Source organism: Chlorocebus sabaeus, chromosome 18 (assembly GCF_047675955.1).
Source record: "Chlorocebus sabaeus isolate Y175 chromosome 18, mChlSab1.0.hap1, whole genome shotgun sequence".
NCBI lineage: Eukaryota > Metazoa > Chordata > Mammalia > Primates > Cercopithecidae > Chlorocebus > Chlorocebus sabaeus.
The window spans coordinates 40,484,964-40,498,772 of record NC_132921.1 but is presented as its reverse complement, the minus strand read 5'-3'; the positions used below and the strand labels follow the sequence as shown (position 1 = coordinate 40,498,772).

General features: G+C 36.9%; 1 long non-coding RNA gene across 1 annotated transcript in view; it reads left to right on the top strand.

Annotated features, from left to right (window-relative positions):
- LOC140708993 (uncharacterized) overlaps positions 1–13,588 on the top strand; it is a 60,738-nt gene extending 47,150 nt beyond the window's left edge. The window contains exon 5 of the long non-coding RNA XR_012089304.1: positions 13,400–13,588. This is a non-coding gene — a long non-coding RNA (uncharacterized lncRNA). The remainder of the gene's footprint in view (positions 1–13,399) is intronic.
- The last annotated feature ends 221 nt before the right edge of the window (positions 13,589–13,809 follow it).

Genomic DNA, 13,809 nt, shown 5'->3' with positions numbered 1-13,809 from the left:
AACTCTACTGTTTTTGTTGCTGGAGCTGGTACAGGGTGGATGGCAGCAGCTCCATGCAAAAGGATTGCAGACTCTGCAGCTCCTACTCAAAGTTCTAGCAACTTTTCATGACTAGCCAATGCTCAGGATTTTTTGTTTTTCTTTGATAAATTGCTGGAGCTGCAAAATGGTTGTTTTGACCATTTGGACCAATTTGATCATTGCTTTTAGGGGTGAGAATTCACCATAATCTTCATTCTACCATAGTCTCACATTAGATATCTAAGTTGCTTTAAAAGTAAATAGTTATTCTGTAAACTCATTCTAGTTATTTCTATATCTGAAATCTTTACAGATCTTTTAAAACCCTCTGTTCATTTCTGCTGGTTCTTGCTCATGGTACCCTGTATATTTAAAAAATGTATTTTTGTCTTTGAAATATTTCTTGGAGGAAATTATTTGAGGCCTCAGACGAAGATTGTTTCTTCCAGAGATTTGCTTTTGCTTTTATTGGATATCTGAAGGTACCACCAGCCTAGTGACACTCAGAGTTAAGTTTTTTGCCTGAGGTATTTATGGTTCATGAATAGTATGAATTTGGGATATAAATCTATGTAAGGACTGACTTGCATGTCCTGGTTTCAGTAAATATTTTCTCCATTCTGCTCTTCATCAATGCTGAGAAGCATTTACTTTTATGACCCTCAAGGTGGATGGGAAAAGGGTTTGGTTACCATACCAACTTACAGTGAGGATGTAGTTGTGTAGGCACCTCCTTTTAGACTCTAAACTAGCGTAGATTCGGGACTTACTGTTGTTGTTTTCTGTTCTGTCTGTAAGAGCCGTCTATAGGATCTAAAGTTCAGCAAATTGTCAAATGGCAAAAGCCAACTTCAAGTTCCCTTTATAATTCTTTGAGTTCTTATTTTACTATGTTTTTTTTTTTTTCACTTTTTGCGTAAGAATATCTTACACTTTTGTGACATTTGGATGAATTTTAGAAACTGTGTATGTATTTGTATTTGTAGTTATAGTCCAGGATTTTTATTGTGTCAGCGGCAGGATCAGTGCAGTCTGTAGTCTACCATATTACTGGAGTCCTGTCTTTTCTACAAAAGGAAAAGCAAATGAAAATATCTATGTTTTTAACTACTCACCTATAGTGCCTAGCATTATCTCTTATGTGTAATTGATATTCAGTATACATTTTAAAATACACGAACTCTTTTTACTTCTTTTTTTTTCTTTTTTATTTTTATTTTTTATTATTATTATACTTTAAGTTCTAGGGTACATGTGCATAACGTGCAGGTTTGTTACATATGTATACTTGTGCCATGTTGCTGTGCTGCACCCATCAACTCGTCATTTACCTCAGGTATAACTCTCAATGCAATCCCTCCCCCCTCCCCGCTCCCCATGATAGGCCCCGGTGTGTGATGTTCCCCTTCCCGAGTCCAAGTGATCTCATTGTTCAGTTCCCACATATCAGTGAGAACATGCGGTGTTTGGTTTTCTGTTCTTGTGATAGTTTGCTAAGAATGATGGTTTCCAGCTGCATCCATGTCCCTACAAAGGACACAAACTCATCCTTTTTTATGGCTGCATAGTATTCCATGGTGGATATGTGCCACATTTTTTTAATCCAATCTGTCACTGATGGACATTTGGGTTGATTCCAAGTCTTTGCTATTGTGAATAGTGCTGCAATAAACATACGTGTGCATGTGTCTTTATAGCAGCATGATTTATAATCCTTTGGGTATATACCCAGTAATGGGATGGCTGGATCATATGGTACATCTAGTTCTAGATCCTTGAGGAATCGCCATACTGTTTTCCATAATGGTTGAACTAGTTTACAATCCCACCAACAGTGTAAAAGTGTTCCTATTTCTCCACATCCTCTCCAGCACCTGTTGTTTCCTGACTTTTTAATGATCGCCATTCTAACTGGTGTGAGATGGTATCTCATTGTGGTTTTGATTTGCATTTCTCTGATGGCCAGTGATGATGAGCATTTTTTCATGTGTCTGTTGGCTGTATGAATGTCTTCTTTTGAGAACTGTCTGTTCATATCCTTTGCCCACTTTTTGATGGGGTTGTTTGTTTTTTTCTTGTAAATTTGTTTGAGTTCTTTGTAGGTTCTGGATATTAGCCCTTTGTCAGATGAGTAGATTGCAAAAATTTTCTCCCATTCTGTAGGTTGCCTGTTCACTCTGATGGTAGTTTCTTTTGCTGTGCAGAAGCTCTTTAGTTTAATGAGATCCCATTTGTCAATTTTGGCTTTTGCTGCCGTTGCTTTTGGTGTTTTAGACATGAAGTCTTTGCCCATGCCTATGTCCTGAATGGTATTACCTAGGTTTTCCTCTAGGGTTTTTATGGTATTAGGTCTAACATTTAAGTCTCTAATCCATCTTGAATTAATTTTCATATAAGGAGTAAGGAAAGGATCCAGTTTCAGCTTTCTACTTATGGCTAGCCAATTTTCCCAGCACCATTTATTAAATAGGGAATCCTTTCCCCATTTCTTGTTTCTCTCAGGTTTGTCAAAGATCAGATGGCTGTAGATGTGTGGTATTATTTCTGAGGACTCTGTTCTGTTCCATTGGTCTATATCTCTGTTTTGGTACCAGTACCATGCTGTTTTGGTGACTGTAGCCTTGTAGTATAGTTTGAAGTCAGGTAGCGTGATGCCTCCAGCTTTGTTCTTTTGACTTAGGATTGTCTTGGAGATGCGGGCTCTTTTTTGGTTCCATATGAACTTTAAAGCAGTTTTTTCCAATTCTGTGAAGAAACTCATTGGTAGCTTGATGGGGATGGCATTGAATCTATAAATAACCTTGGGCAGTATGGCCATTTTCACAATATTGATTCTTCCTATCCATGGGCATGGTATGTTCTTCCATTTGTTTGTGTCCTCTTTGATTTCACTGAGCAGTGGTTTGTAGTTCTCCTTGAAGAGGTCCTTTACATCCCTTGTAAGTTGAATTCCTAGGTATTTTATTCTCTTTGAAGCAATTGTGAATGGAAGTTCATATAGTCAGCAAAATATAACGTTAACATCAATGTATAATGTCTTTTATTGTAGATAATCTAGTCTCACCTTTATATGATTCTTAAATGGCCTCATTAATATTTGTATCATAAGCACTTATAGCTTCTGCTTCTGTTTGTGAATAACTCCAGTGATCAGTAACTCCTTTCCTCCTTTAGGGGCCAATTCTATTTCTAGTTAGTTCTACTTTTTGGGAAATGCCATTTATGCTGATCTGAAAAACCCTGTAAGAAAGATGTAATATACGTAAATATCTGCATTTCAAAGCAATGCATACATGCAATTGGTAAGATAAGAACTAAGTGCAGAGGCCAGAGAAGGCCCATTCTGGTTGAGATGATGAAGAAAAGTACAGTAGAGAAAGGATGAAGTTTGGTATTAAAAGATAAAAAGGACTTCAATAGAGAATAGAGATACAGAAAGGGCAGGTCAATGAGTGAAAGCAATGAAAGAGTAGTGGTAGAAAAATGTTACTCATGTTTGGAAAATTTTAAGTAATGTGAAAAATTTTGTGTAGGGTAAAGTTGGAAAGGTAGTTCCAACTCCTTTAGAATCAACTTTATAGAGAACTTCGAAAGTTTCCAATAATTGTTGTTGTTTGTTACAGTAGAAGGGTCTGCTTTAATAATACTAATTACCTATTGCTGTCTAAAATACATTAGATCATTGAGAGTCTGAAAACAAGAAAACATATTAGGAATAGTTATCAAAGTCTGAGCTTGAGGTTATCAAAAATTGGATAGAGGCACTTGTACTGAGAATTGAAGTAAAGAAATGGATTTAGGAAATACCATGATAGAAGACATGTCTTGAGTCCTGATTGGATGTAGAAAGGATAAAGAGAAAAAACAGTAAAATTTGACTGGGATTTTGGGAGGAGTAACAAGAAAACATGTTGTCTCACAGCCAGAGAATACGAACTTGGAAATATTTTGATAGTGAAGACGATGAATTCAGCTTTTATATATGCTGAGTTCAAGACACATAAGACATATAGATAAGAATGTACACTTCTTCTGTAAGAAGACATATAAGACTGTAATCCATGAGAGAGGGAAGTCTAAGATGACATGTTTGGGAATCCTTTATATGGACATGATAGATGAAGCCAAAGAGAACAATGAAATGATTCATGTTGAGTTATTTGACATTTTAAAAAGTATATAAGTATTTTAATAGTGTGACCATTTGTGTCTGGAAATTTTGAAAAGCACAAAGATCTACAATGATTTATTTATCTCTATACTGATCTGTAGGAAGTTTTTGGCATGGGAAATTGTGCTAATGAGTATTTGGAAACAAGTGTATTAAGTAAGGGTTTACAAGATCATTAGACTTTCATTTTGCAGACTCAATCAGATCTGTTCACTATAGTCTCCTGTTGGCATAATTGGTTTCCTGAGGACTTATTACCTGTAGATGCACAATTTTTCATTCCAACAATGTTCTGCATTCCTTTTGGACTTTCCTGTCTTGAGGATCTCTTTAAAGAGCTAAAACCTCAGGAACTTCTTCTACTTGTTTCTTTAAAGTCAGGATGAGAGACAGAATAAGGCATCCAGCCATGATGGTTTTTCCCCAGGTTCTTCTCTCATGCTAAGCCCTTTATGGTACGATGTGCCTCTCAAAGAGAATGCAGATCTAATACTATTGCACCACTCTGAAAGAAGTATGAGGAGAAGGCAGAAGAGCTATGAAGAGAAAAACAATCCTGATACTTTTATTATTCACAACAAAGGAGCATATTTTCTAGAGTAACCTAATTTTGTGTCTTTGGTTCTTGGCAGATAGTAATGTCTTGGGTTCTTAGAAGTAGAAGGCAGATGGATATAGAGTTAATAGGGATACAGATAGAGATGGAGATATATTATTTATCTTTATGACTGTGTATTAGGGAAATAGCAGTGTTGAGAAAATATATCGGTTGATGCTGTGAGTCAGTAGTTAACAAAATTGGCCGCCTCTTGGAGTAATTTGCATAGCTCTTCAAATAATAATCACATGAACCACATTTCCGAAGAGTCTAACTCAGTAAGTCTAAGCTGGAGTACTCCCTGTGAACAAGGTTTCGCCTTGTCCACAGGTAGTACATTCTAAGACCCTCAGTGGATGCATGAAACTATGAATAGTACTGAGACAACATGTACTACACATTAACTTCTTTTTCATTTCTTCACAATTTCATGGATAGTAGATTTGTTCTTATGTGGATCTTAGCAACCTCAGCATTTATATTTTTTCTTTCCTTATTAAGTTGAGAACTTTCACCTTTTCATGTAAAGAAAGCACTTAGCAACTTCTCTTTGGCATATCTGAATTGCTAGCATCACTACTCTTGTGCTTTGGAGCCATTATTAAGTAAAATGAGGGTTACTTAAATACAAACACTGAGATACCTACACTGTTAATCTGATAAATGAGACAGCTACTAAGTGACTAATAGGCAGATAGCATAGACAGCATGGGCATGCTGGACAAAGACAATCCTCATCTCGGGCAGGATGGAGTGGAAAGGAGAAGGACATTGTATGATTTCATCACACTACTCAAAATGATCCACAATTCAAAACTTAGGAAGTGTTTATTTATGGAATTTTTCATTAATATTTATAAACTTCAGCTGACCACAAGTAACTGAAACCATGGGAACAAAAACCATGGATAAGCAGAGGACTCCTGTAGGTGTCTAAGATAGACACGGAATAAACCAGTCTACCTGACAAACAAGCTTCCTGAGTGATTCTGAGGGGCAGGGCTCCTGTTAACTTACAGGGCATCTTTGTGCAATTAGAGAGGTACATGATCCTCCATCCCCAGGGCAGATACAAACTTACACCGAGATGCAGAGCTTGGTAAGTACAGTATTGACTGGATTTAAAGTCTTATCTACCTCCTCCTTGACTGAGTACCTGTGTACCATGCATACACTGTACAACCAATAGTATCAGCCCTGCTCATGGGCACTAGTTATCAGATCTGCTTCTAAAGGTCACTGAATATTAAGGAGTTTCAAGTATAAAAGTCCCCTATGTCTTCCCAAATATCAGCCACAGCCTTGGTATGAAATTCCCTTTGGCAGTGGAAAAAGTCTTTTTCTGTGTCACTGTGCACCGTTTCCCCTATCTAGCTTCATCTTTTATCACAGACTATCCCCTCTCATGAAATACTCTGACTATTCCAGTTGCTGAGATACTTGCTGGGAATGCTCTCTTACTCCTGCTAGCCATTTATCCTGAGATTAGCCTCTCTCAAGAGATAAAGAGGAATTCATTGGCCTTATTTAAATGAACTTGTAAAATAAACTTATGTTGTTTAATTTGTAGGATACCAACAATGGACTCACTGTATTATATTGTCCCATTACTTTGTCAGGTGTAGGTGAGCTCAGCAGGAATCATGCTTAAAGTGATTTACTGGCACTGCCAAGAGAAAATGAAAGAAGAGTGGGCGCTTTCACTATTTTCAGTCAGTGATACCGGTTGTTCCTGAGGGAGATAAAGGTGGCCCATGTATCAACCACGTAGCGATGTTGCTAAGTCATGAGTCACCTTTAGGTTGATGTTATAAAAAGGATTATCCTATATTTGCAAGTAAGTGATAATGCTTATATTTGCTTTCACTCAACCCACCTCATCTGTGAGAGAATATAAAGGCCTGTGTCATGATAGTAGAAATGAAATGAGACTTGCTCAAGTTTTTCCAAATGTTCCCATGTGTTCTTCCATTGAGTCGTGAAACTCTGCCCAAAGGACTGATTTCTGAATTATAAAGTATTCTAGATCATATTTCATTTGAAAAAACTACGGCTCAGAGGAGTGAATTGCCCAGGGTCATAAAGCTACCTAAGGCAGAACTCCTAGATTCTAGTCCTATGTACATTTATTATGTCATGTCGCATTTACCCCATTGCTCTTGCTGGTATTCTGTTTAGCAATCAGATAATCTCAGGAGAGACCACATAGTATGTTCTTAACCCTTCAGTCTTAATGAGTGATAAACTTCATAATAAAAGAAAACAGAGTAAGACAGAAGAAACCAGGGTAAGATACTATTGGATTCTAAGAAACAAAAAGGAGTAAAGGGGAGGAAAAGTTGAGGAAAGAGAGATTAAAAGTGAAACCTTGGAGTGACAGAGGGAATTTTTGTCCTACCTGATTTTCAGTTTTGCTTTTTTGCTCAAACTGGTCTTGTGAAATCAAGAGTTGTTCATTAAACTGCCTGCTTCCCAAGGCCAGTGTATTATCACTGTGTTTATTATCTGTGAAGCTCTGCGTTACCAGTTCATTTTATTCCTATCCTTTTTGTTCTGAGGAAGACAAACAATTGTGCTATCACCCAAGTAGGCAGTGTCATCTGTGAAAATGTGCTGCTTCCAGGAGTCGGGGATCGGTGCTCTTTTTAAAAGAATTTTAAATCAGAGGAGACTGTCAACCATCACAAAGAGGAACTTTTTATTTCCTTGAGTTCCCACTACCTTTTCTAACATGCCACAGCAATCTTCATATAGCTGAAGGAAGTCAGGCATGAAATGGTGTTCTATTTAGTTTAATAGTTAACAGACAGCTTCAACAGCCACATTCAACACATTAGCCTTGTGTTGAAAGACTTGATAATTTTTAATAAGGTCAAAAAGTGTTCTGTATATAACACTACTGTATAGCAGAAGTATCCTTGACTGTCTATTTCTTTTCTTTGTCACAAAATATATTGCAGAGTGAGGTTTCATAACAGTGTTTTTTCTAGCGTTTGCTTTCACAAAGTGAGTAGCTCATGGTTCCATGGAGTTCAAAGAGAATTAAAATGGAAGAACTTCCTCCAAATTTTGAAAAGATCTTAGCTATCTTCTAGTCCAAGTCCTTTTATTTGTTAAAGAAATCAAGTCTAGAAAAGTTGAGTGACTCCAGTGACTCAATTTATTAATGCATAGCTTATTTTTTTCTCCTTCCCTCATTTTCTCCTTTTCCTTCACCTTTTCTTCCTTTTTTTCTTCTTTTGTGCCACTCACCCTTTCATTTCCCTTTCTTCCTCCCTCCCCTTCTTCCTTCTTCTTTCCCTCTTTCCTTCCTTTTTGTCTTCTGTCATTCCTTCCTGTGTTTCTTCTTAATGCTATGATATTATTTTTTACCTCTCTTTCAATTTCATTTTTGTTCATTTTTTTTTTCAGTATGAAAGACTACTTCTCCTCACACCCACACAGTGGCTATTTTCCTAAGAGATGAAATGCCATTTTCCTGGAAAAGAAGAGAAAGCAGTGTGTAATACCTGATTTTCTCTTATTATCTAATTATTATGTTTCCTAGTCCCAACATGTCTAACTTCTAAGTTTAACTCTAAACATCTAAGTTCTCAGGGCATCATGTTTCTTTTAGTATTCATTTATTTACTAGGTGAATAAATAGTTTGCTCTAAGATTACATTAAAACTTCATTTTCTATCTGATAGAATTAAGAAAACTCCAAGAAAGAGCATAATTATTGATTATCTTGACTAAAACATGAAATATCTTTCAAATATGGATTATTACAATTATTTTCCATGGATGTTTAGCATTATCATCTCATGTAAGTCTTGTGATCATCTTCTGGGGGTAATATAAAGAATATGACATCATCTTAATTTTCATAAATGAGAAAACGGATTTCTAAGATTTCACATGACTTGATAAAGGTCATATGTCTCAGCATTAGACCGATATTGGAAACCAGACTTTCTAACACCCAGCTCAATATTCTTTCGCTGTACCAAACACTTCTCCTCATGACAGTAACTTCTGCTTGATTATGTACTTAATCAGAAGCTGTGACAGCGAAACTGGGTTGAGAAAGAGTCTTAGGAGGTTGAGACATGGGACAGCATTGTGGAGGAGAACGGAAGAGAGGATTGTCTCATTTAACTTTAGGTCTGTACAGAGATAGTGGCAAGATAGAAGAGAAGTACCTGGTTTATACGAGAGACTCCACATCATTATGAAACTGCAGATTCGATTAGTCCAGAAAATTTATTTCAAGGTTGGAGGTAAGCACCATAGACAGCTCAAAACAAGCAAAGGACTGAAGCAAAGGGAACCCATGATACAGATCAACGAATCTGACAGTGGGAAAAATAGTAACCCGGACAAATAAAATTTTATAGTACTATGGAAGGATTGGATCTTTCTGCTTTTTGGTCTTAGGTAAATTGCCTATTCAAACAAATTTTCGTGTGTGTGTGTGTATATATATATAATTTATTTTCTTCTTTTGCATAATCTGCATCAATGAAGGGCTTCCAATATGTTCAGTGCAATATGATCAGTTCCATGAATGATATCCTTGCATGCTGCATTCTCAGATTCTTCTCATTCTAGGGCTCTGTGTCAGAAACTCTTGTGTGGAACAAGACCCACTAACTTGGGACTTAACAAGTGTTTACTTGACTTTGCATTGGCTTCATATAGGCTAGCATCTTGTAGATTAACAATTTACTCCGAGAACAATGACATGTCACAGCACTGCTTAAGATGCAAGTAACATTTTCCTTCACTTGGAGGGCCCATTTAACAAGATGGTCTAAAGATATGGTTTGAGTGTATGCTATCTCATGAGCTATCACTCTAGGTTTATGTGACTAATTTTATTAAATATACAATAATTAATGTTTCCAAGAGGTATTAGTCTCTCTTTTAAAGTAACAATCATGGGAAGTTGTAAGCAAGTTTAAATAATATACTCATTTTGGGAACTCTTTTGGAATAATTTTAAAAATGTACCAGAGTGCTTTTATTGGAACTTGAACTATAAGTGCCCACCTAATGCCTGTTGGTTAATATAACTCATATCATAGGATCATAATAAGGAGGACAATAGATAAAGTTCTTCCAAAAACTCCAGTGTTTCTACTAAACCCTGTTCACTTCCTTTGTTGCAAGTCAGAGAACACAGTTTCTGGTCTAAACTATTTCATTAATTAACTGTGTACTTTGAGACAAGTGTTTTAACAACTCAATATCTTTATCTAAAAATTGGATTACATGATCTCTTAGTTTCCTGCCAGCTCCATCAGTCTGTGTTTCTATGGTCCACTTGATGTCAAAGTCAGTATTCAAAGTCAGGTTCACTTTGGGAAAGTATGATCTATTTTTTTAAAGGTTGTCTAGGTTCACAAGTTTAATGGAACCCTGCCTGTGCCTTGGAAATACAGTCTATGATGGTTAAGCCATTTTATAATATGCAGGTTTAAAGTGATCTAATAACTTCTCACAATATAAAAGAACTTAAAAATATTTTTTTTAAAATTTTGAACATAAGGAAATTTACCAACTTTAATTCCACTGGGTAGAATTAAATCTGCAAATAAGTGGCTAATTGTATGTACTTATTGTCAATTGGGACTTCAGTAAAGAGCACTGCCAAGCTATATGCTTTGGATAAGACAAGTAGCGTGGAAAGAAGGAGCAGGGAAGCAGAAAAAAATAAATAAGAATAATGGAATGATTGACGAGTTTTGAATATCCAGGAGAATTATTCAAATAAATAGCACTGACACATTTTTAAACAATCATAGATAGATTCAAGTAAACATGAACAGAAAAATAAACGAAAGGAGAAAACTCATCCTGTGACAGTCTGTACATTTTTTTAACCTAAAACATCATTGGGAATACACACAAAAATGGAATATAACTTAAATATTAACAGAGGTCATCGTATCTAATGAGAATAAAAAACAGCAAGCTCAGTTAACCCACTCCCTACCCTCCATTCTATGAGATGCCTCATGTCTTTTCTAAGACTTTGGGAACATTTCAAGGTCTTGTAATTTCCAAAAATTCCAGGGTTTTGCAATTTCCTAAGAATCTCTGGCCTGGTGTCTCCCCTCCAGCCAAGCTTGAACAGCGTTATAATGCCCATCTCTTGGTGTATCTCCTTCTTAGGCTTTGTGCTCATGCTCAACATGGAGCTCAATCTCCTGATGTGGCTCTCCATCAAAGCCATTCCATGAAATATCTACATATACAAAATATTTTGGGAAATATAGCGTTCATGGCAGCAACAACAAAAATTTAAATCTTTCACATAGATATTGTGGTGTTTTGGAGCCGTGCCACCATTTTGGAGCTCTTTCTGTGGTTCTTGGGCATACATTAAGCCCTCTCACTTTCAGGAAAGATCTCCCCCTGCTCAATTCCCCTTCCTCTAACTAGCTACTCTGAGGGTGTATGTCCTCCCTTTAACAAGAATGCAGATTTTAACTTCATGTGGCTGATGGTCAGGTTTTCCAATATCAAATAAAACCTTGCACTGAGTTTAGAGAAGTTGATCAATAACAGCACTAGCTAAGTAAACAAAATAATATCTCAGACTGTTGAGTTTGGGAAATGATTCTCGAGTTTGCCTCCTGCAATCTTAACAACTGCACATGGCTATCAGACCATGAAACTACTAGAATGCTTATTGTTTAAACGTTTCCCCCCAACTGTACACACATTTTATCTAGAGATGAATTTAAGCATGGAAACTTTAGTACCGAAATGAAACACTAAACACAAAGTACAAAGAAGGCAAACACTACTCATCTGAGGAGAGCATGGTAGTAATTTAAAATCACATGTTTTTGTCAAATAAATCTTTAGGCCAAAGTGCTGAAGCACTCTCGCATTCTTTGATCCTTTGCAAGAAGACTATAAATGTCAGGAATGCCAATGACAACAGAAAAAAAATCTACATTATTATGCCTAAATTATCATTTGATTCTTTAAAAATGGTCTTGCCATGTTATATTATTTCTTAACACACCAAAATACATGCTACATTGGATTATAAATTACTTTGAATCTCAGAATCCAAATTTGCAAACTGCCGTGAGTTGTCAGACTACTATACTGATTAAATGAGCAATCTAAACATTTGCATGAAGAAGAATTCCTAGGGCAATACTCAACTAGAAAACAAGTTAGAAAGAGAATAACATGACTAAGAGCTGTGGGTGGGAATCACCACCGAGAAAGTGGCAATGCTGTGTCACAAATTTGGGGCTGTGGCTATGTATGAAAACCAGCAGGCAGGTATTAGAGAGAGTGAATGGTGAAAGAAAGGAGGGAGGGAGAGAGTGAGACTTAGAGGGTAGAAGGAGAAGACTGGCGGATGAACGTGGTTCTGAGTGAGAACATAATTACCATGTAAGTGGTCACAGCCTCCCTTCCTCAGAAAGAATTTTGAGTGTCAGTATAGATTCCCTTTCTTTTCATATCATTTCCCAACAATGTTGCCAGTATCTTCCTTGCTCCACTCATTTTCTATCCATATAGTATGTCAAGTTAGAGTGTCAACTTTTGATACATGGCCACTAGTGGAGTAAGTTCAGTTGGCAAGACTAAGAAAGAGTTGAACAGCCTGTAATCCCAGCACTTTGGGAGGCTGAAGCAGGGAGATCATGAGGTCAAGAGATCAAGACCATCCTGGTCAACATGGTAAAACCCCATCTCTACTAAAAATACAAAAATTAGCGGAGTAAGGTGGTGCCCACCTGTAGTCCCAGCTACTCAGGAGGCTGAGGCAGGAGAATGGCTTGAACCTGGGAGGCAGAGGTTGCAGTGAGCCGAGATCGTGCACTTCAGCCTGGTGACAGAGTGAGACTCCATCTCAAAAAAAAAATGAGTTGAATAATTCTGAAAAATTCTTTAATTGGACTATGAGGTGAGTAAAAAAAATACAACAGCCTCAGGCCACCGTAATTTTACCTGTGAAAGCCACCAGCCTTAAATAAAAACAGGACTTAGAATAGAACATCTGGTCTGTTTGCATCTTTTGACACACCTGGAGTAGCTAATATCCTTTACCCACGATGTTGATGCCTGCAATCTTAATTGCAGGAGTTAATGTTTCAAGGAAGAGTTAGAGTAAGAAATGTGAGTGGCAACAAATCTGTGCTGTTTTTCATGGAGCTGCAACCAGGCATTCTTTTGCCAAAGGAAGAACAGAGTTAAGTTAATTAAAATGGCTAATATTGACTAGAGATAAGATTTTGTATTCCAGCAGGTGCTCTTTAAATTTGCCTACTTATACGTTATGATTAATCATCTTCTCCAAAGAATCTATGTATTTCAAAATTGCAATTACCTTTATATATTTGACTAATTTTATACAATATAAAATTATGGATTTTGTACACATTGTTCTCCAAAATTGCTAGACAGATGTGACAAAGTCAAAATTATTAAACTTAATCTATCTTAAATGGTCAAAAATGATTACGTTGTAGGTTTAATTGGAATTAGAGAAAGGGAATTTCATAAGTACACTATTGTCTTAGTCAGTTTGGGCTGTCATAATAGAAAACCTTAGACTGGATAATTAATAAATAACAGACATTTATTTCTTACAGTTCTGAACACTGGGAAGTCCAAGAGCGAGGCGCCAACAGATTCAATGTCTGGTGAGAACTACTCTGCTTCCAAGATGGCACTTTCTTACTGCATTCTCACACAGAAGAAGAGACAACTACTGTGTCCTACCACGGTGGAAAGGCAAAAAGGAGCCAAACAGGCTCCCTCAAGGCATTTTTTTTTTTTTTTTTTTTTTTTTTTTGGACAGAGTCTTGCTCTGTCTCCGGGCTGGAGTGCAGTGGCATGATCTCGGCTCACTGCAACCTCCACATCCCAGGTTCAAGCAATTCTCCTGTGTCAGCCTCCTGAGTAGCTGGGACGACAGACATGTGCCACTATACCCGGATAATTTTTTGTATTTTAGTAGAGACGGGATTTCACCATGTTGACCAGGATGGTCTCGATCTCT